General features: G+C 44.0%; 1 protein-coding gene and 1 long non-coding RNA gene across 6 annotated transcripts in view; one reads left to right on the forward strand and one right to left on the reverse strand.

The window, feature by feature from the left end:
• GRID1 (glutamate ionotropic receptor delta type subunit 1) overlaps window positions 1-24,320 on the reverse strand; it is a 703,600-nt gene that overhangs the window by 314,593 nt on the left and 364,687 nt on the right. The gene's annotated exons all lie outside the window — the stretch shown is intronic.
• Window positions 16,750-22,332, forward strand: LOC147576030 (uncharacterized). Its single transcript, XR_015241680.1, has 3 exons — window positions 16,750-17,256; window positions 21,873-21,951; window positions 22,044-22,332. It is a non-coding gene; the product is annotated as an uncharacterized LOC147576030 (long non-coding RNA).

Raw genomic sequence — 24,320 nt, forward strand, 5'->3', positions numbered from 1 at the left:
GTACATCTGGCTTCCTTTGCTCAACATAATGTTCTTGAGATTCATCCTTATCACCATATGTATCAAGAAGCTATTTCCTTTCATTACTGTGTAGTTTTCTGTTACCCGAATGTATAACCATTTCTTCAGCTATTCACCTGTTGATGGGCATTTGGATATTTCCACTTTTTTCTGTTATGATTAAAGCTTCTCTCAACATTCATGTCCAAGTCTTCATGTGAACCTATGTTTTCACTGCTTCTGAGTAAATATTTAGATGCAGAATAGTAGGTTCATAAGGTAAATTTATGCTTAACTTAATAAGCAATGTTCAGACTGTTTACCAAAGTGATTACCCTATCTTCCATTCCCAGGAGCAAAGTTTTCGTATCACTCTGCCCCCCACCCCAACCCTGAGACAGGTGGAGAGGTGCTCATGCCGGGCCTACAGGGCATGCAAGCCAGAAGACATTATGCCTGTATCACAGCATGGTGGGCCTTCCCAGCCAGGTCTGGAGCCCCCTCCTTGCTGAAGGCTTCCCTGGCCCTCAGTTTTGTGCTCTCCTCTGTACCTCCATGTGCACAGTGACCCACATGTACCCACATGGCAATGGCCATGCTGGGGAGGGAGAGCACTGTATGTTTCTACCAGCCAAGGGCTCAAGGACAGGGCTCTGTTTTATTTACCTGGGTATCTCTCCTCCTGACCCCCAACCCCTGACAATCTTGCACCATGCCTGGCATTACCACTTTCTGGTACATGTGTGATGAATACCTGAATGAATGAATGAATGAATGAAGTCTGTTTTAATAACTTCTATCTCTATGCCGCCTCACTCAGTTGGACCATTGCTTTCTCCAATTGGGTGTGTGATTTCAGCACTGACCTCTCTTGGGGAAAACCTTCCTTTCAGTCTTCTGAGGAGAACACTAAACCTGATGTGGACTTGACCACTCGGGGAGGGAGAGGGGCTTCTGCTGCATTCCCTACTAACCCCTGCCTTCACCCAAGGACTGCCAGAGGGAGGCCTCCCTGGTGGAGCCTTTCTTTCCACACACACAGTCTTTGCTTCCACACGGGAAAACAGGTCTCCTGTATGGTTGTCCTGGTGATGGGAGTAAAGAGCTCCAGAGCTGGGCCTCAAGAATCTCAGGAGAGGTCCCCACCTTGGTTGAGTGGCAAGACCATTCTAAGCCCAGGTTTTCTCCTCCAGAAAGAACAGAGTGGTAATAACACATTCACAGCACTTCTCTGAGATTAGAATGAAATCATGTATATGAAAGTGCTTTAAAAACACTAAATTACTCTCCAAACGTAAGGCCTATTATCATGCAGGACTTGGTTCTCCTCACACAGCCTGCCCACCAGTATCACCAGGCTCATTAGCTGTGCTGAACACATCCTCATGTATCTGTCAGTCTAGAAGCTATGAACAGACTCACTGTCAGCACCCACCGGTGACCCTGTATGAGGAGCACTGCCAGGCCGAGACCAGTTAAGGTGGTTTCCCACCACTGGGGCTCTGAGGCCAAAGGAAGCATATGCTCCAAGGCTTCAGACCTCAGGACCTATGGGTTACACCATCCTTCTGTCCTTCCTTCCTTCCTTCCCTCCCTCCCTCCCTCCCTCCTTCCTTCCTTCCTTCCTTCCTTCCTTCCTTCCTTCCCTCCTTCCTTCCTTCCCTCCTTCCCTCCTTCCCTCCTCAGTGTTCTTTCCCAACATCCACAGATTTGCATTTTTGGCGACAAAAATACTTAATATCTGGTGGCTGGACCTGGGTGGTCCTCCCTACAGCCTTCTCTTCCAGTTTCCACTTTGCTTCTCCATTTAAATATTTTTTTTAATGTTTGTTTATTTTTGAGAGAGAGACAGAAAGAGCATGAGCAGACTCCAGGTTCCGAACTGTCAGCACAGAGCCAGATGTGGGGCTCAAACTCAAAAACCATGAGATCGTGACCTGAGCCAAAGTCAGATGCTCAATGCTCGAGTCTGGGTGGCTCAGTTGGTTGAGTGTCCGACTTTGGCTCAGGTCACGATCTCGCAGTTCGTGAGTTCGAGCCCCACATTGGGCTCTGTGCTGACAGCTCCAAGCCTGAAGCCTGCTTAGATTCTGTGTCTCCCTCTCTCTCTGTCCCTCCTATGCTCGTGGTCTCTCTCTCTCTCTCAAAAATAAATAAATATTTTTTTAATTAAAGAAAAAAAAAAGAAGTCAACCTGTAGCTGCCTATCTCTCAAATCAGAAAAAGTCCTTGCTCAACTAAGTGACATTACTAAGTACCCGGCAAACCCCATGACTGTTCAAAAGCTACACTTAAAAATGATGTCCAGGAAAGCTATATTGCTTACAACCAGATTAGCTCCCCAAATGAGGATGGAGGGAAGAATACACCATCACAGTGTATCCAGGCACTCTCAGAGCTCTCAGCAGGGATCCTGAAAAGCAAGATGAGGGAGCTGGAGAAACCACTATACCTCAAGGGCCACACTTGCTCCAATGAGGTTAGGTGCCTCAAGCTCTGAGGAGGGCCATGACAATCTCGTACCTAACTAGTATGCAAGGGCCCAGTCCCAGAAGGTGACCACAGTCCTGCTAAGCATGCAGAAGCAAATATGGGAGCCCTAGTTCAGTAAGCCTTTCCTCCCAAGTTAGCGCAGATCTCACAAGCTCCTGGAGGGAAGGTGTCTATAGAGGCTGGAAAAGGGGCCAAAGTCTCACATGACTTCAGCAGATGAACAGAACAAGGGCTGCAGATGCAAATTAGGCACTGGACAAGTTGGAATGGGACATCCTGAGTCAGAAGGCTAAAGTTTCTTATTCAATATGTAATCATGATGCTGCCTACTCTGGGCACATTGATCACTGGATATCAGGGCCATAATCTGTGGACTCTCAGCTCTTTGGGGTGAAGACACTAAGCATACTGCTCAGGTTTGGGAGGTCCTGAACTGGCAGAGGGATTTAGGAACTGATGGAATCAATCAGTACTAGCCTGCTAGATTCCCTCTTCCAACCTACTATACCTACACTTAGTTCAACACACAATTGTGAAGCCCCTACTCTGGGACAAGCTAGCAACACAATGATGAGTTCCTATGCTTAAGGCACTCACAGTTTACAGGGAAATATAGGCACATGGGCAGATAGTTTAAAATATTATGCTAAGTGCTCCATGGGAGATAATTCTCTGTGAGCCTAAGAAAAGATGCCCAACCCAGTCAGGGGAGTCTGGAAGAATGATCTGTGTTGTTGATGCCTGAGACAAGTATTGTTTATCTTTTATTCACTGCTGCTACAACTGTATTGTGGATTCTGAGACATGTTGCTAAAGGCAGCTGAAGCATAGATTCCATGGAATTCTTCATGTGGAACAAGCTACATTTTTCAGACACAAAATGATTCTTCTGACTTTTTCCTCCACGTGCAACCAGGTCCCAGGCCCTAGGGATTCCACTACTAAATTTCTCTCTCCACTCCAACCCTTCCTGCCCTAGTTCACTGCCACTGCCTTAGTCATCATTTCTCTGGTCATCACTTTTCCACTTAATTTGTATGGCAATAATACTACAAACAGCTATATTAAAGTTTTTATATAATATTAAAATTAAGCCACTATTAATCTGAACTAGACTGTTTTAAGTTAAAATGCTAATGTAATCCTCAGGGCAACCACTAAGAAAATAATTCAAAAAATATATAATAAAAAACAGAAACAGAATTAAAAGGCTACACTAGAAAATATCTACTAAATGTAAAATAAGGCAGTAATGTAGGAATAGAGAAACAATGATATAAGGTGTACAGAATGCAAATGGCAAAATGGAAGATGCAAATGATACTCCATCAGTAATTACATTAATTATAAATGAATCAAATACTCCAATCAAAAGGAAAAGACTGGGATTTATGAATTTTTTTTAAAAATCCAACCATATGCAGTCAATAAGAAACACACTTTAGATTCAAAGATACAATAGGTAAAAAGGAAAAGATGGGAAAAGATGTACCATGGGAACATTAACCAAAAGAGACTAATATCAGAGAAAATAGACTTTAAGATGAAGTGTTAGAATAGATAAAGACAGATACTTTATAATTATAAAGCTGTCAATCCATCAGGAAGATATAATAATTATATCTAAAATCATTACATATATAATTCTATTTAATTCTAATTTTATTACACATATATCATATAACTAGATGTAATATGTTATATATGAGATATACACATGTAACAACAGATCCCCCAAAACACATGAAAAAGAAACTGATGGAATTGAAAGTAGAAAGTGATCACTGAACAATAACAATTGGAAACTGTAATACCTCATTTTCAATAATTGATAGAACAACTAGGCAGAAAGTCAACATGAAACAGACCTGACCAACATTATAAACCAACTGGACCTAAAAGACTTCTGAGGACCCTCCATGTGAAAAGAGAAGAATGCATATACTTCTCATGCACACATGGAACATTCTTCCAAGACGGATCATATACTATACCATTAAACAAGCCTCAATGAAATTAAAAGGGTTAAAATCACATAAAGTGTATTATCTGGCCTTAGTGAAATTAAATTAGGAATCTAAAACAGAAAGAAATGTTAAAAATCCATGAATGTATGGAAATTATACAACACACTCCTCAATAACCAATATTTCAAAGAAGAAATCTCAAAGGAAACTTAAAGATACTTTGAGATAAATGAAAAAAAGAAAAACATGGCATGCAGTGCAAGCAGTGATTAGAGGGAGATTTCTTTTTTTAAAAAAGAAAGATCTCAAGCAAGCAATCTAGCCTTCCCTTTAAGTAACTGTTAAAAAAAAATTAAGACCAAATTAAATGCAAAACAAGCAAAAGGGAAGAAATAATAAAGCTTGGAGTAAAAATATATGAAATAGAAAATAGAAAAACAATAGAGAAAATAAGTAAACAAAAAAGTCAGTTATTTGATGAGATCAACAAAAATCAACAAACCTTTAGCTAGACTGACCAGGGAAAAAGGACAGAAGACTCAAATTAGTAGGATTGGGAAAGAGAGGACATCATTACCAACCTTACAAAAATAAAAATAATTATAAAAGAATTGTATGAATAACTGTATGGGTAACAAATTATATGACTTTGGTGAAAGGACAAATTCCTAGAAAGACACAAACTATTGAAACTGTCTCAAGAAGAACTAGAATGTCTGAACAAACTTGTAAGTTTATTCAGTAAGTAAGTAAATTGAATTAGTAATTTAAAACCTTCCCACAAAGAAAAGCCAAGGTCCAGATGTCTTCACTGACAAATTTTTATTTAAAGAAGAATTAATATCAAGCTTCCACAAACCTTCCTCCACCCACCCACCCGCCTATCCCCCCAAAAAGGAAGGAACACTTCCCAACTCATTCTATGAGGCTATTATTACCCTGACAAGAAAATCAGGCAACAAGATCACAAGAAAGGAAAAATGCAGGCCAACATCCCTTATGACTATAGACCCAAAAGTTTTCTTTTTTTTTTTTTTAATATAATTTATTGTCAAATTGGCTAACATACAGTGTGTACAGTGTGCTGTTGGTTTTGGGGGTAGATTCCCATGATAGACACAAAAGTTTTCAATAAAATAATAGTTAACTAAATCTAGCAGCATATAAGAAGGACTATACACAATGATCAAGGACATTTATTCCAAGAATGAAAAGATTTGTTTAATGACTGAAATCAGTCAACTCACTATATTAACAGATAAAGGACAAAAACCACATGATTATCTCCAATGATGCAGAAAAAGCGTCTGAAAAACTCCAACACCCTTTCATAATAAAAATATTAAACAAATTAGAAATAGGAGCAAACTTTCTCAACCTTTGTAAGGACATCTATGAAAAATCCACAGCTAACACACTTAATGGTGAAAGACTAAATGCTTTCCCTCTAAGATAATGAACATGACAAGGATGGATGTCCACCATTGGATATCACTTCTACTCAGCATTGTATTGGAGATTCTAATCATGCCAATTAGACAAGCAAAGAAATTAAAAGGCATCTAGAAGTAGGAAGGAAGAAGTAAAACTATCTCTATTTGCAGATGATAAAAACTTGTATATAGACATTCCTAAGGGACCCCCATAAACAAAACAGAGCTAAAAACTATAAAATATATACATAATAAAATAATGATTTTTAGTTATCAGGGAAATAGTAATTAAAACCACAGTGAGACACCACTATACTGCCTTCCAAAGACCTAAAATTAAAAAGACTGACAACACTAAGTGTTGGTGAGAATGTAGAGTAGCTGAAACTTTCACACATTGTTTGTGGGAGTAAGAACTCCTGAAACCATTTTGGAACAAAGTTGGGCAGCATCTTCTAAAGCTGAACATATGCCTATTTTATAACACTGCAATCCCATTCCTATATATACATCTGAGAGAAATAAACATATGTCCACCAAAGACATGGACAAACACATTAGCAACAGACTTATTCATAATATCACAAAATTAGAAATAACTCAAAGGACCATCAACTAGGAAATGGATAAATGAATTGTGGTTTACTCACATAATGGAATTCTACAAAGCAACAAATACCAGATAGACATAACAATACAGAGCAGTCTCAAAACATTATGTTGCACGAGAGAAGTCAAACATAAAAAGTACAGCCTGCATGATTCCATTTATATGAAGTTAAGGCAAAACGAACTGACAGTGAAAGAAGTTAATGGTTATCACCAGGTGAGAAATAGATGAGAATTGGACTACTGATGGACTAATTGATGGACTAATTGATGGGGTAACTGAACATGATGGAACCTTCCGGAATACATGGTGTTCTACATCTTGATCCAGGTGCCAGTTACATAGGAGTGTACATATGTAAAAACGGAATCAAGCTGTACATTTAAAAATCAATGTTTTTATGTACTTTACAAAACTGGGATTTAAAAAGTTTTTTAAATGACATTATCAAAGATGAAATTAAAATATATTAAATAACATCAAACGAAATGAATTATTTAAAAAACTGCATCCAGGATTCTAGCCTAGGTCTGCCCCAGCACCTAGCACACATATCTATTCCCCCATGTCCCATGGGCCTCAGGCTGTGTCTCAATAAAAGCAACCGAGGATTTCCTACGCATTTTTTACTGACTCAAAATATTGATGGCTCATAGTGAACTCTTAGTCAACTAAAATTTCCAAGTCTGTTTTCCCCTATGCACAGCTAGGACCCATTGTCCTCATTCTGTCCTTTTACAACTTTAAAACATTTTTTATATTATTATTGTTGTTACTTGTTACTGCAAGATGTAACAACCCTAATGGAAATCAAATGCAAAGGGAAAAGGAAATTCTTCCCCAGGCCAACCATCTCACAAATTGTCAAGTTCCAGAGCCCTCCAGTCCCTGTCCACTTACATATTTAATTTTTATGTACTTATAATCACCCCATAGATACAACTCTGCTATTCTTTTTTAAATGTACATACTGTTACATCATAAATATTTCCCATAGTCTTTATAATTATCATTTTTATTGGCTGCAGAATAAGTCTATAGGGTGACTACACCCATAATTTTCTTGGCTATTCCCTGCACTGAACACTGAGGTCATTTCCAATTTTTCAGTATGATAGATAGCACTGCAATGAAATGCTTATGTATTCGTGCATTCCCCATTTAAATTATACCATTAGGCTAAATTCTTAGAAGCAAGATTATTGGGTCAAAAGGTATGATTTTAGGTATGTTTTGCAAAATGGTTTCCTAATTGACTTGGCCACCCACAATGAATAAACAGTTTTACCACAACCTTGACAGCATTATTATAACTTTTAATCACAGGCAATAGACCTAAAATTGTTTCATAAATTCCATTTTATTTTGTAATTCTGTGATTACTCAAGTAGTTCTCCATCTTGCCATGTTTGTTTTTGAAATGCTGGTATCTGACACAGGGCCAGGTACAGAGAAGGAATTTGATAAACGTCTTTTGAAGTGAACTAACTTTATTTTTTGGGATGTCAGTTGTTCATTCATGCCTTTTGCCCATTTTTTAAATCTAAGCTCTAATGTATGCCTCACTGATTTGAAAGAGGCAAAGTAAGTACTTCCAACTTGTCATATATATAACATTTGTTACTCTACCCTCCACTATCTTTCTTCTTTTTTTTTTTTTTTCTATAAAATTAGTTCTAAATTTTTTTAAAGTTGTGTCTGCAGTAGACCCTCGAACAACATAGGTTTGAACTGTGTGGGTCCACTTGTATTTTATATGTGGATTTTTTGGACAAATACAGCACAGTACTGTACTTTCTCTTTTTTATGGTTCTCTTAACATTTTCTTTTCTCTAGCTTACTTTATGCTAAGAATATAGTCTATATATAACACCGGTAACATATAATGTGTTAATCAACTGTATATGCTATCAGTAAGGCTTCCAGTCAACATTAGGCTAGGTAGTCAAGTTTTAGGGGAATCAAAAGTTAAATGCAGGTTTTTGACTGCACATGCGAACCCCCACTCTGTTCAAGGGTCAACTGTATTTGCCTTTGTAATATTTTTTATCACTTTACATTTTCGAAAATTATCTGAAAAATCTTGTGACCTATCTTTTCCTTATTTTCCAGGATTTTTTTTCCTACTTAATTCCTTAATAGAACTGTTACTTATTTTTGGCACATGATGAGGTATGTAGCTTTTTTTTCCCCCAAATAACAATAAATTCTGCCAAAATCATTTAGTCAACAATCCTTCCTTTCTCCATGGTGTTTGATTCCTCCTTTATCTTCTATTAAGTTATTTTATGTAATAGGATCTCCTACAGACTTTGTTGTTGCTATAAATTTGTTTTGCACAGTATCTCTTTATCTCTCTGATTTAATTATTGGTATATATGTTCTAGAATCTGTTAATAGTTGTCCCCTTCATTATTTCTTGTTTTTTAAGTATTTTTATATTGACCAGGTTTCCCTTGCCAGTGTAATTTTCTTTTTATTTATTTTTTTAAGAGAGAGAGAATGCGAGTGGGGGAGAGGGACAGAGAAAGAGAGTCTTAAGCAGGGGCTCCATCCCACGACCCTGGGATCATGGACCTGAGCCGAAATCAAGAGTTAAACACTCAGCTGACTGAGCCATGCAAGTGCCCCTTGCCAGTGTAATTTTCTAATCAATTTTTAAAAGTCCAATTAAAAAAATGATTGGGATTTTGATAGAGATTGAACTATAATTATAAATTGAGAATAGACTTTTTTATATTTACCCGAAAGACTCTATCTGGGACTATTGTAAGTCACCTCAATTATTCTTCTTTATTTTTTTTTAGTGAGATATGGTGAAATGCCAAAGAGCATGGACTCTGGAGTAGATTATCTGGGTTTGAATGTCAGCTCATCTACAAACTGGAGCTGTGTATCAGTTAGTGCTGCTAGGTGACGACCAGAAAATCTTGGTGGCATACAACATTGAGGACATATTTCTCCCACTGGCAGGTCTTTGGGTCAGCTGATTGGCCCGGCTCTACATTCTCATTCCTGTGGCTCAGGTGAGAGGACACTGAGTACCTGGGGCAGGCTCTTCTTGTTGTGGTCAGAAATGGAGGAACAAGGGGAAACATTCCCCACCCCTGAAAGCTTAGACTCAGAACTTTCACATTCATTTTTGCCCACATAACATGAGTCAAAGCAAGTTCATGGCCAGTTCCAGTATCAATAGTGCATGGAAGTAACTGATTGGAGGATATTTAGGGATAGGAATGAATACTTGCTGGACAATAATTTCATCTACTATACCATATGACCTAGGGAAATTTACCTAAAACCCAAGGTTCAGTTTTCTTTTTTAATAAAATAGAGATTATCACCCTGCCAACTCATGGGCTGCCATGAGGACAAAATAGAATAATGTCTGAAAATCACTCAGCATCATGCCTGATGAGTAGCAGAACTCAGTAAATGTCAGGTATTATTATTCTTTCTAATTCTAGGCCAAACACTGCAATTGGCCTTTCGAACCTTTCAGGTTTTGCATGTTTTAGATTTTCTCTTGTGTTCTCTGACACATTGTGCCAGTCATTGGAGATATTTGGAATCATCATCTCTCAAGTAAATAAACAAATTCTGAGAGCACCATATTACCTAGGCTCCTATATATTACACGGTGGGCTTGTGTGGCACTGATTACAGAGCCATCCTTCTTGACTTGTCATCACGTAATGTTTGATCTTTGTGCCACAGCTCTTCACAGACAGTGGACATGTTGAAGGAGACAGAGCCAATATTGAAGTCCTCTTTTGATTGACATCAATCAGTGGATCAATAACCTCTGGATATATGCTTAAAGTTATACATCAACCTAACTGACCTGTTTAAAATTCTATGCTTCCCTGTTTCCTCTAGAAGGGCCTCATACAAATCTGAATAGGCATCCCCAGTCCTATTATATATTCTTGTCCTGAGTATGAATTTCTCCAAAATCTCCTTGTATGGCTCTGTTGGTTTATTCAGACATTCCCTATCTCCACTAGAGGTATTCACGATTATGTGCCCACATTCATTTCAGAGCCTCTACAGCCCAAAGAGTCATCTTTCCTTATTCTGACAAAAATATTGGGATTTCTTTGGGACTTTTGCAATTCCCCTTACCAAGTTGTAGGGTGAGAGCATCTTTTGCCCAGCCTTCCCTTCCTGGCTTCAGAAACTGAAAGGTCATCTGGGAAATCTGTCACAAGGCTCCCCTCACTTCCACTTCACCAAATGGTTCCTCCACGCTGTCCACATTTAGGGCCAAGATAGCAATTGTCTTCATCAAATCCTCTGTCATATAGGAAATAAAATTGCCAAAAAGCTATAAGATGCTTGATGAGACCTAGCAGATGGCTAGTTTGTGACTGGGATCAGCTTAGGGGTCATCCTAGAATTTTCAAACAGGGGAAGCCAACTGGCCTCCCTGTGGACATTGAGCTGGGGCCAGTTTATAGTAGGCTAGGCTGGAACCCCAAATTCCAAGGACTGGCTTTTCTTGGTCCAGACCTGTGGTCAGTGAGTCTCCAAGTAGCCCTACTTCAACAAGTTCCCATAAGGCAAGAGACCATCGAGAAGATGATCAAGAAAGTCAATGCTCAGGGCACCTGGGTGGCTCAGTCAGCTGAGCATCTGACTCTTTATTTCGGCTCAGGTCATGATCCCAGAGTTGTGGGATCGAGACCTACATCAGGCTCAGCACTGAGCACGGAGCCTGCTTAAGATTCTCTGTCTCTCTCTGCTCCCCTCCCCAACTCATGGTCTCTCTAAAATAAAAAATAAGGAGTTAATAAAAAAAGAGAGTCAATGCTCAAGGCCAAGCTCTTACATAGGCCATCTGCCCAAAAACTAGGTTCATTTGTGCTCCCCCAAAAAGATGATAGTGATTTTTTCTTGTAATATATATTTCACCTATAAGAACAGTTTAACCTATTTAAGACTTTTTCCTTTATTACTCTTCCAAAATCTATCACTTGAATGATGTGCCATTGGTGAGAGTATGGGGAGCCCTGAGAGAGCTCACCGAAGGTGCAAGGGCCCTCTCTCTCTCTGTTCACCTCGCCAGCTAACCACTGGGTTGGCGAGCATTGTCTAATAGACATGAATGCCTCTGCACTGTATGTCTCATCCTTCTCAGAACCTGGACAAGATTGTGCTATTCTCTTCCTTTCTTCTCATTAATATAAAAGCCTTTATTTTCTCTAATTTGATTATTGAGTTTTTGTTCTGTTTTCAAGTAAAAACAAAATGACCAGCGATCAAACTGTGATCATTTCCTGCAGAGATTAATCTGTCTGTAAGGCCGTGTTCTGCTGAGCACTTTGATCCACATTAATCATGCCTCAGGACCATGCTCCATCAATACAGCACAATTACTAGAGTGGCTAGCAATGAAACGATTTGGGATCACTGCCCCAAGAAGTAGGGATTCCTCTAGACCAAGGGAAGGCAGTGAGAGCTATTGCTCATCAGACCTATGCCTGGTCCTCTTCAGAGATGAAAGAGCGAGCTACTGCCTCCTTGTCTTAGAAAACCTAACCCAGCCAGCTAGCCTCCCTGCCCCTTGTCACCCCTTACCCTGCCCTGCGTGTACACCAACAGAGGGGTGCTCACATTCCAAGCTGATTCCCAGTAGACAGAGCCCTCCTGTCTCCCAGTGTCCCTACAGCAGCTGCTCTGTCAGCCATAGCCACATCTCCTTTTTTCTGTGTATGCTCTGCAAATTTGTGCCTTCAGTCCTGACAGTCTTCAAAAGCCCCAGATAACAGGCAAAAACAAAAATCCAGAGTTTCCCAGTACCCGGGAAAATATACCACATTGGAACAGTTTGCTCCAACCATAATGGGAACTGATCTGTGAGCTGTGGGACCATAAGTGATCTGAAATCATCAAAGGAACCATTCTCCTCCTCCTGCCGCATATGGAAGGCACTTAGGGAGGACTTATTTCTAAGCAGCAAGCACTGGCCCATGAATTCCAGTGCAGTCTTCTCCCTGGCAAAGCCCAGCTCCCAGGGGAGAGGTGAAGCCCATAAAGCCTATGTAGGAGCCAAGGATGCTTAACACACTTGATTTGGGGGACAGCCCCTCCTCTGTGAATGTCAACAAATGTCTACGTTGTAGCGTTACCACAGTTGGAAGAAGACTTGAGATGTAAAAATGGTTGGAGAAGTGAGTGACGTGTAGGAGATGCTTAGAAAAGGTTTTTCTTCCACTCCACAGCCTCTTGTGGTGAAAATGCAGATGGTAGAGGCCACACATACTCTGCCCCAGGCAGATCAGATGGTGAGGAGAGAGGAAACAGGCTTCAGGGAAGAGCCCACAAGGAGGGTTAATAGCCAGGCCTGACCCAAGGGTACACACCCCATCTAAAAGGGCTCCAGTAGACACGGTGAAAAACACTGTGTAGGCCACACAAACACATCTCTGAGCTGAGTTCAGCACACGGGCAGTGAGGTTTCAATTCCAGAAGAGAGAAAGATCTGGAAAATGCAAATAGTTGTGGAACATTTCTAGCAACATAAAGGGAGCAGGCCGAAGCAAGATCCCCATGCAAACCTGCTAAGCCTAGAAGCTCTCACTTTTGCACATGCACCCTCAAGGCTGACCCCTCAGGACACAGTGCTGTGAGATTATCTCCTTTGCTTCCCTGGATTAGATTACAAACCCTCAAATCCCATGTGGAAACACCAGGCCAATCTATACATTGCAAAAACCCACTACCTGCTAAAGTCCCTCCACTGAAGGTGAAATACTAACTACTATTTAAACAGACTGGCAAGGCTGACCTCAGTATCCAATGCACTGGAGGATGGGCATGATGGCAGATATGATAACTGATGGCCATGGCAGGGCCCTCATGAGAACCAGCTCAAATTGGACCTGAAGGCCAAAGCGGCCCTGGAACTTATCCAACTCTCTAAAAGCATTTTGCTAACCTTCTGGAGCTCCCCAAATACCTGGGGTTATCCTTATAATTCTTGCTTGCTATATGAAATAAAGCCATCAATAAATGGTGGAGAGATGGACATTTTTCCAGACCATCCAGCATCCCCCCCCCCCCCACTCACCCTGTGATCAAAGAAATATCCCGAAAGCCACATCCTTGGGGTTCAGGCTCAACACCATGTAGCTGCCAGGGCTACTCCACTCATCTCTGACTGGCTGCCAGACTAAAGGATGCAGAACAGCCACATGATGTGCTGGCCAAAGTCTGAAAACATATTGCATTTGCTTATAAACATTTTCTCAAAGGAACCGGAGTAGCTTACACAAAGAATTTATCTAATCAACTGATACAACATAAATAAAGCATAATCAATTAGAACAAGAGAAAAGGGAACTACAATTGTACCAACATAAGAATTAATGGCCTTGATCTTCCTGATAGTAAGAACAAAAAAGGGAAATACATTCAGTTGCTTGGATCATGATGCCAGGGAGGAGGAAGCAGATATTCACTAAGTTCTGAAAGACACACCTCCAAGTTGTGTAACAAAGAGTTTCTTCAAGGGAAAAAGCAAATACTCATTGAATATCAACTACATACTGGGAATGCCATGACACCCATGACATACAGGGACATCCCAGCCTGTAGGAGCTTATGAGAACATGACCAGTGTGGAAGGGGTGGTGACCAGTGTGCCAGCCAAGTCCAGCTCTGACTCAGCCCCTGGCCATCCTGTGCAGAACACAGCCTGCCCAGCTGTATAGGAAGCCTTGTTTATGCACATCCTCCCTGCATCCTTATAGGGACCCTGCAAGGACATGGCTGCACTCCACAGGTTTTAAAAAAGGAGAGAGACTCAGAAAGAGTAAGCATCTTGGCCAAGTTCAAGTCAGTGAGTGGCAGAGCTGCATTCTCTGACTCCCGTGTCCAACCTCCTCCCACTACACCTAAATAAATAACAGTGCCAGACACAGAGACTATGGCAAATTCCATACCTTGTTTTCTTGTGGGACCCATGACAAAAGCTACCACTGTATAGGGGACTCTGAAGGCCCTAGGGGCATAATGAATGCCAAGTTCAGAGCTTTCTAGTAGACTGGCTCCATGGATAGATCTGAGGACTAAGGGTGCAAAAGCACAGAAGAAGGGTTGCATGAGACCTGTCCTCTGCAACCCACCCTCCCCATGCCCGATACTCATCAGCACCACCCAGAGAGACCCCACCCACAACCACATCTGCATCTCCGAGAGTGGGACCCAGGTGCTGATGTTTTGTAGGTCTCCAGGTTTCTCTATAAAGAGACAAACAGGTATTCATTTGTTAGGATTACTGTAACAAAGTACCACAGACCTGAGTGGCTTAGACAGCAGAAATTCATCTCTCCCAATTCTAGAAGTTCAAGATCAAGGTTTATGTAGGGTTGGTTTCCTCCAAGGGCTTAGAGGGTAAGATCTGTTCCAGTCCTCTCTCCTTAGCTGTGAATGGTGTCTTCACATCGTCTTCCCTCTGTGTGTCTCTGTGTCTCTGTGTACAAATTTCTCCTTCTATAAGGACACTATTCACCCTATAGTGATCCCATATAGTCACCTAAAGGCCTCATCTTATGTTTTTATTTTATTTTTGAGAAAGAGACAGAGTGTGAGCAAGGGAGGGGCAGAGAGGGGAGACAGAATCTGAAGCAGGCTCCAGGCTCTGAGCTGTCAGTGCTGAGCCCGATGCGGGGCTTGAACTCACAGAGTGCGAGGTCATAATCTGAGCCAAAGTCAGATACCCAACCAACTGAGCCACCGAGGTGCCTGCCCTAATGACCTCATCTTAACGTGATTACACAGATGCTATTTCCAGATAAGGTCACATGCTTAGGTACTGGGGTTAGGACTCCAACAGATCTTTTTTGAGGGGACACAACTCAACCATAACCAAGGGCTACAGCATGGATATCCTCAGCGACAGATGATAGTCCACAGGGATCAGGAAGCGGCCAGGAGGCCAGGCTTCCTGCCAGGTTCTATCCACTGGCCTAAACCAAGCCACTTTTGTCTATTGCCAAAACAACCTCAATAGCCTCCTACCTGGTCTTCAATAGTCCACAACTGTCACCTCCATCCAAGCTCTACATAGCAGCCAGAATGAACTTTTCAATCAAACACAAATATCATAATAGCAGTCATGGCTTCAAAGCCTTCAATGGCTGCCTATTAGTCTCAGGAGAGACCAAAGCCACTCCATCCTCGTTATGTTTCAAACGTTGTACTAGGTCCTGAAATGCTCTCCTCTTCCTTCCCCTCCCACCTGGGACTCACCTAGGTCGGGTCACAATTAGGTTCCTCACCCATCAGATCCCAGCTCAGAGGTCTTCTCCCCAAGGGTCTGGTACCACACCACAGCCCCCAGCCTGACAGTATCAAGGTGTTTTGCTCCCCACTGGATCCCCAGCACCTACAACCAAGCCCAGAATGACAGTGTTCAGTATTTATCAAGTGAAAACAAAGTATGGCAGTGATGCATTTAAGTGTATTATCCTGGATTACTTTCTCTTCTTCTGTGAATGTTTAAGTACTTACTATGCCTAAGGCATCACACTAGGAGCCTTAGATATCAAAACAAACTTTAGTTCCATGTAATAGATGAAGAAACTGAATTTCTGAACCAGGTGACTGTGCAAGGTCACACAGCTAACACGTCTGACTCCAGACCCTGAGTTCTCAACCACAAGGCTCTACTGGCTCTCACAAAGCTGGGAGTTATCCAGGACAGCTCTGATTCCTCCTTCTGTAGCTCATCTCTGGGTGTTTCTTGGGCAGCAGGCAAACCTCTGCTCCTTCTCCATGGAAAAACACCCATGTGTTCCCATCCAGAGGTCATGAGGCAAAAGGCTGATAAGAGAATAATAATACAGCCAACAGTGCTGGATGTGTCCCAAGTGGGACGGAAAAGGGGACCTGCCTCCTAAAGGCATCATCATGAATTGAGCCCTGGATCTGGAATCCCCAAATGAGGCATCAGGTATTACTTCTGCTACTTATGGAACAGGAACTTGGGAAAGTTACATGGCTTCCCTGAATCCCACTTTCCTTCTCTGTAAAATGTGACAGAATATTTCAGTGAGAACTCAGGACACCATGAACACCTAGCCCTTGGTTATGGTTGAGTTGTGTCCCCTCAAAAAAGATCTGTTGGAGTCCTAACCCCAGTACCTAAGCATGTGACCTTATCTGGAAATAGCGTCTGTGTAGATAATCAAGTTAAGATGAGGTCATTAGGGCGGGCACCTCGGTGGCTCAGTTGGTTTGGTGTCTGACTTTGGCTCAGATTATGACCTCGCACTCTGTGAGTTCAAGCCCCGCATCGGGCTCAGCACTGACAGCTCAGAGCCTGGAGCCTGCTTCAGATTCTGTCTCCCCTCTCTGCCCCTCCCTTGCTCACACTCTGTCTCTTTCTCAAAAATAAAATAAAAACATAAGATGAGGCCTTTAGGTGACTATATGGGATCACTATAGGGTGAATAGTGTCCTCATACAAGGTTTTTAGGGAGCACATGCCAGCCACCGTGGGCACACAGGAAATGACAGCTGTAAATCTCAGGGGTAATGACAAGGGTAAATCTCAGCAAACCACCATTCAACAGCAGCCGATGGCTGCAGAAAATCAAGAATTAACCCACAGGCTGCATGTTCCAGTTCAATCCCTGGAAGAAATGACCACCAGTAGCCAATCACAAGATACATACCTCTCCACACCTGGACAGGAATAACCCACACTTCTGCAAGCAACACCTTTGGTCAGACATGCAGCTGCAAGGTAAGGCCTGCTTGCTTTTGCTCCATTTTATGCCTTGAAATGTGCAGGCAAGGGATATGAGCCCCAGTCACTCCGGGGAAAAACCCTCATGGAGTATCAGCCTTTGTGAAAGGGAATCTGGAAGTATCTGGCTACCAAGGCTGCTGGCTTCACAAGGGCTTCATTGGCTGTCCAGCTTTAGATCAGTGCTCAGCAGCCACTAGGAACCTTGGCAAAGGACTTTATGCTGGTCTCGTTCAAATGGTGCCAAAGTTCCTCCAAGCTCTGCCTTCTTGCCCTGGGGTCCTATAGGCCTGAGTCCTAATGCCCAGATGTCAATATTTGGATCCTTCTCTTTCCTTTACTGTCACTGTATTCCATCCCCCACCCATCACTTCTTGATCCTGGTGTTCGTTCAATGAGTCGTTCCTTCACCAAATGCCTTGAGTGCCAACTGTGTGTCAGCACTATCACCAACATAGAGGATACAACAGGAGCAAGAAAGATATAGTTCCTTTTATTGCAGCCTGGTAGGAGAGAGACAATCAAGTGACCTTCCAACTAACATATGATATAATATTGGGTCATGACAAACACTATGGAATAAAGCAGGGCAAGGGCCAGAGGAGAACAGGGACAAGAAGGGCAGTCAGGGAAAGCCTCTCTAGGAAGCAGTATTGCACAGAGGTTCCAACAAGGTAATGAAATCAACCTGAGGCCATCTGGGAAAAGAGTGATCCAATTAGAGGGGACATCCAGTGCAAAGGTCCTGAGGTGGGAGCTTGCTTAGCATATATGAGGACCGAAAAGGAGGCACCAGAGGAGCATGGAGGGATAGAAGTCAGACAGAGACAAGACCAGGGGGAGTAGTGGCCATTTTGTGAGGACATTGGAGGTGATGAAAAGGACTCTGGATCTTTTTCTGAGTATGAGTGGACATCACTGGAAGCATTTTGAGCAAAAATGATCTGGGTTATATTTAAGAGGGTCAGTTCAGGTGCTCTATGGAAACTGCCTATAGAGTTCAATGGTGAAGTGCAGCTACCCTTGAGGACTCCTGTGGGCACAGTCAGTCAGTGAGAGCTGAGGGTGTCACAGACAGTATTGCTGACAAGGAGGAGGGGAGCCTAACCTTAGCAGCTGTGTGATTCCAGACAAGTCAGTGGTTTCTCAGAGCTGCTCTCTGCCTCGGACAATCCCATTATGACCTCAGTTTCTAATAGGAACACAACAAGATAACATATGCAACCAGCTTTGCATAGTGCCTGGCTCCTATCAGGACTGTGTTTCTGCCTCCACTAGTGTCTCTACCTTTCCAGCAGAATCCCTTCCCATCATGGCTGTTGCAGCTGGAAAATACTCCCTCGAGGAGGCTGGAAGTTTTTTAGTGAGAGCAACTCATGGGCAAACATAGGAAAACTCAAGAATCTCTTACATCAGGACCTAAAAACCATCACAAAAAAGAAATCCTGGCACTTTTATGGCTCCCTAAAAACCCTTTAGAAACACACGTGGTATTTTTCTCTCAAGGCCCTCTGTGGTTGAACCAATTAGCCAACTTCAAGGCCAGGAACAACATAGATCTCCAGAGGCTGGTGGCCCCCAGAGAAGGAAGAACTGCCTGAGTGGGAGTGGACGCTGACCATGAGCTGGATACAGGGCTCCAGGGTAGCAGGTGGGCAACCCTACTCCTGTACCCACCGCCTTGCCTAAGTGAGTATGACTGGGTTGCCTCTGCTGAGTCGATAAGTGAGACAATGGAGTCTCTCCCCACATGCTGGTCAGCCCTGGGTGCAGGCTAGGACGCAGCTCAACCAGGAAATCTGGGGAAGCCATGTGCACAAGACAGGGAAGAGAAGACAGAGCAGGGCACATGTGCTAATTCACCAGGTGAGACTGAGCTGTGTGCCCCATGCGCTGCAGTAACTCCTAAGTTCATAGTGGCATATCGCCTCAGAAATGAGCCTAGTTAATTCTCACAGACTCTAATTTTCACCCCTCTAAGATGGGCAGGACATAAAGGATTATCCCATTTTAAAGGGGAGAGAACTGATGTTCAGAAAGGGGTTGTGGAGACTTGCACAGAATGGACCTCCTTCTGAGACCATTTGGGAGTCCTAGCTGCCAACCTCTCCTCAGCCAGTGTGTCACATCCAGGGCTGTCAGACTGAATGAGCCTCTGGGCTCCATGGATGGGCCAAGGGAGATCCAGGGAGTCTCCCAGGTGGAGCCTGGCTCCTCCTCAAGGCCATGCTCCATTGCTCAGAGACCTTCCCTTGCCACAACTCTATCAAGCGAGAGAGAATCAAGGCTTGTCACTAGGCCATGGCCTTGGGGGACTGCACAGAGAAAAGGGCTCCTTCTCTTTGTTCTTCATGGCACAATATTGTTTTCTCCTGTGGCCCCTGGACTCCTCAACCTCAACATAACCAAACTGTCCCTTCTCCTACATTCCCCTGTCTCCTCTAGATACCTGGGCTTCAGCCTCTCCCCTCCACCGCCTGCCAATCTTCATGGCTGCTGGATTTCAGGAAAGTTGCCTGAACCCAGCCTTCCTCTCCACCACCAACCCCCCTGACCTTTCAGTCTCCACTCTTCCTGGCCACACAGGGAGGCCCTAGCATACACCCCTGGCCTCCTCCCTACCCTGCTAATCTTTATGCTTATTGCTAGCGACTTTTTCATAGGCTCTTAACAGATTCCCTTTACCCCTGACTGCCCAGCCTGGTGGCCTCAGAAAAGACCTGGGACCAGACAACATCGAACAAGGAAAAAATACAAGTTCCCCCTCCTTCTTATAGACTCAGCATACCCAGCCTATGCCCAAACCTGGTGAGGTCTGATCCATCCACCATCTGAACACTTGGGACCAAGGCACAAACTGTTGATGCCTATTAATAATGAAGCCCAGATGCTGAGGGGTCCTGGGGAGGAGAGCCCTCCCCCAACTGCTGAGACTTCTCCTCAACAGTACAGGCAGGTGATGGGCCTGGTCCAGAACCTGGAGGTGAAAGGCAGCAGGCAGGACCCCTGTGAAAAGCTCTCAAAAACCTGGGTGCTGGTCAGAGCCCAGCAGGTGCCAGACCCTGGGAAGAAGTATCAGAGCCAGACAGCCCCACAGAAGCCATCAGACACATCACATTAAGGTAGTGAAATTGAGGCCCAGGAAAGGGGGAGGGAAGCGTCCGCAGTCAGCAGCAAACCCAGGAGCCCTCATATTCCAGACAAAGAATACCTCCTACTTGCAGCACCTCATACTTGAAGCATCCCAAACTTAATGGAGAAAAACCTGAAAAGGTAATGAAGTTGTCTCAGACTGCCTTTGTCTTAAAGGCAATTGCCTGCAGATGGCTAGCCCAGAATATTTCCAAATGAGATGCCCTGGGAGAACCCTTGGTGGGCACCGAAGCAGTCAGTCCAAGAGAAAAAATAATAATGCAGGTTGTTGTCTAAAGCACTTGTGTGTGCATTCTGTTTGGGGAAATAGCATTAGTCACAGAGGCAGCACTGATGGAGGGTGGGGAGAGGGGGCACAACTGGGGAGAGCTTGGGGGAGGCAGCAGCATGGAGAAGGTTAGCATCTCCGCCAAAGCCTGCCTACAACCTGCCCCACCCGCCACCCACACTGGTGGAAGGTAACTGTCTGATGGGGTGAAAGCATATCAGGACCCTGCACACTGAGTGAGGAAGTGGGCAAGGATGCTGGGGTCTCCTGAAACTTTCCCCAGCTCCTTGGTCAGCTCAGCCTGCCTTTGCACGTGAGTGTAACACATGTACGATATTCATTCATGTGCTCAAGCATTCGCTGAGCACTAAATCCAGAGAACTGTTCTAGGTACTGAAGATACAGCAAAGGGCAATGCAGATAAAGCTTCCTTCTCTCATGTGAATGGGGGGAAAAATAACAATGCCCATTTGTTCATTTCATGGAGCTAGGATTCTTCCCATTCCCCTGTTCCACATCCTGCCCCAGAGCAGCCCCATTCTGCAATGTCTGCATCTCCCAGCTATGAGTGCTGATTCTAAGGGAAGACCACCAGCCTGAGCTCCAGGATGGCTCAGAACTTCCCTCCCCGCCACACCCTAAAAACCCCATCCATCTAGGCCAGTCACTGGAGGAGGGGGTGCACCACAACAGACACCAGAGTAGTCACTCGATGCCCAGTCCTTGTTGCTCCCAGCTCGCCAGCCTTCCAGCCCACCTTCCCGAGTGGTCTCTATAAACCTACCCTGGATGGGGTTGTACACCCACCTTCTAAAAGCTCACTCATTGAAAATCAGACCCTCTCTCTTCCTCTTCCTCACTCACACAAGGCCTCATCTCCCTCCTCCAGTCCCCCCTCTCTCCTCTCAGCCTCCCTGCTTCCTCCCAGCCTCCTTACCTCCTCTTAGTCTCACATCCCTCCTCCCAGCCTCACCTCCCTCTTGTCAGCCTCACCTCTCTCTTCTCAGCCTCCCCTCCCTCCTCACCTCCTCAGCCTCCCTGTCTCCTCCCAGTCTCACCAACTTCCTCCCAGCCTTACTTCCCTCTTCACAGCCTCACCTCCCTCTCCCTCATCTCCCTGCTTCCTCCCTGCCTCCTCTTAGCCTCACCTCAGGCTCCTAGCCTCACCTTACCCAGTTCTTTCTCTCTCTAGGTCTCCATTCCTTCTACCTGGATCCAGGATGCTCTTCCCCCATCACTGCCAGCATCAAACTAGCCCTTCAGATCCAACTGTAAGTGACACTTCTTCAGGAACCTTCTCAGATGTGCATCCAGAACAGACCCCTCACAACCCATCTTAACACACTTCACTTTTCCTTCACAGACACTGTGATTTATACTGTTTTGGGGGACACAGCAATTATTTGCCTGATGTCTACATCTCCTACCCACTGAAAACTCCATGAAGGAAGGTAAAAAGCTGAGTTTGTTCACCAATGAATCCCCTGCACCTAACACAGACTGTACAGAGGCCCTTGTGAGGAGTTTGAGTTTTATTTTAAGTTTAATAGAAAACCTTCGAAAATTCTTACACAGGAGGTGATGAGGTCACATTTATTGTCAGTGACTTATTAAACAACCAAAACCCAAGAGAATAAAAATATTAAAAGTTTCTTTTCCTTTAGTCATTCACCTTGGTTCCAGAATGACACCCAAAAGTTTAAGTCACTGTTAATTATCAAGAGGTCCAAGCTTATTTCACCCCCTTTCATGCCTTCCTCCACTGTCTCTCATGCCATGGCTAATCTTTGTCCTGGGGAGGAAGCATGATTTCTAAGAGATTCCTTTCATATCCCTCCCTACTCCTCAGGCCTCCCTTCCTAGGGCCTGCAGGAACAGGGGGCAAGGATAGAAACATGGCCAGTGTTGTCTGAGGTGTCCGATCACCTGTATATGAGGTGAGGTGCCCCTGGCTTCCATCTGGTTGGATCTAGTTCCTTATTATGTTGGGGGGTCCACTGCATGGAATGTGGAAAGTGAGAAAAAGAAGGATCAGGGAGATTTCTGTTTCAGGCTCAAGTATCTAGATGGTTGTTGGAGACATTTTGTGAGGTGGGATGTTGGGAAAGGAGGAGGCTGGAGAAATCCCTCTGGGGTCTCTTAAGGCCAAGGTATGTGGGAAACATGCCTGCAGATGTCAAGGCTCAGAGGAAACGTCTGGGCTAGAGACCAGCATTTGGAGTAGTTTGATGTGTAGAGATGACAAGCCCCTGGGATAGATGAAGTCACCAAGAAAGGAGAACAGAGGAAGGAGAAGTAGCACAGCTCTGCCCCTTGGGAACTGTCAAAAGTTCAAGTTTGGGCAGGACATTGTGGGGAGCCTGTGAAGCAGAAAGTTGGCAGCTAATGACAACATGGTGAAAACCAGAGAAGAGACTATCATGGAGGTCATGCTCAACCATGTCAAATGTCACAGCAAGGGCACCGAAGAGGGAAAGGAGCTTGGGGCGGAAATATAAAGATGGCTGGCTTTGACAAAGGTAGTTTCAGGGAAGGGAGGGTGACATCAGTAGCCACACTGTGGTGGGTTGAAACGTGGACAGAAGGAGAGGACATGGAGAGGTAAGAAACAGGGCAGTAGCTGGAGGGGAATGGAAAAACGGGTAAGGAGTTTGCAGTTTTGCTTTTCTGATGGAAGATTCTAAGACAAGTTTCTAGGCAGCAAAGCAGGAAAGTGGGGGAGGTGGAATGCAGGAGAGAGGTATAAAAGGGGGAAAGGCAAAATCCCAGGGAGGGTAAAAGCTTGGATCCAGAGTCCAGGGAGGAAGTGGCCTTTGCAAGGGGAGGGAGACCTACTTCCTCCAGGACAACAGGATGGGGTCATGAGCCACAGGATGCAGATGCAGGTGGGGTTATAACTTGGGAGCCTGGAGATGAGACATGGCTGGGAAATGGGAAGGGAAGTGGATTGGGGATTGAGAGAAGAAGACAGAGTACAACACAGGGGTTTCGGGAGGACATGTGAATGCTGTAGAGGTGAGTGCTGAAGAGTCAAACCTGACACCCAGCTCTCCTCTTCACGGAACACCATGCACCTGTGCAAGTTGGCCTCCAGGTTCATCAGGAGTTTTGCCTGATAAATATCACAAAGAAAAGTGAACACGGAAATTGGGCAGGCAAGGGAAGGATTATTAATGAAACAAAATCATGATGTTTAACTCAGGAGACAAGAGTTTTGTGAAGAATGTGGGGTTAAAGATCTCACTGTTCCAGCAGAAGAACTGAGGGTAGGTGGAGAACGGTAGGTTGTGCTTGTGATTTTGGATATGGGGTAGCTGTCGCCAGTGGGCTTGTCTAGAATATGAACTCCACGAGGCTGAAAGGCTCAGGTAAGTGAGGAGGTGCAACTGGAGATGAAGAGGTTATGGAAATGAAAGGCCGAAATGTGAAAGTCATCAGGAATGAGGCAGATCTGGGATGGGGAGAGAGCAAGCCCGAGGGGGAATAACACCTTCAACTTGACAGTCTGTCCACAGAGGATAACCAGGTGTCAGTTAAGGTAAGTAGGGGAAGAGAAGAGGTGGAGGTCAGGGTGTCTGTCAGCTCCAGGGTGGCAGCTGCTGAGGGAGAGAGGATGGGTGGGGAAGCAGATAGCAGGTGG

This window comes from Puma concolor, chromosome D2 (genome assembly GCF_028749965.1).
Source record: "Puma concolor isolate L17-30 chromosome D2, mPumCon1.1.hap2, whole genome shotgun sequence".
In the NCBI taxonomy this organism is placed as follows: Eukaryota; Metazoa; Chordata; class Mammalia; order Carnivora; family Felidae; genus Puma; species Puma concolor.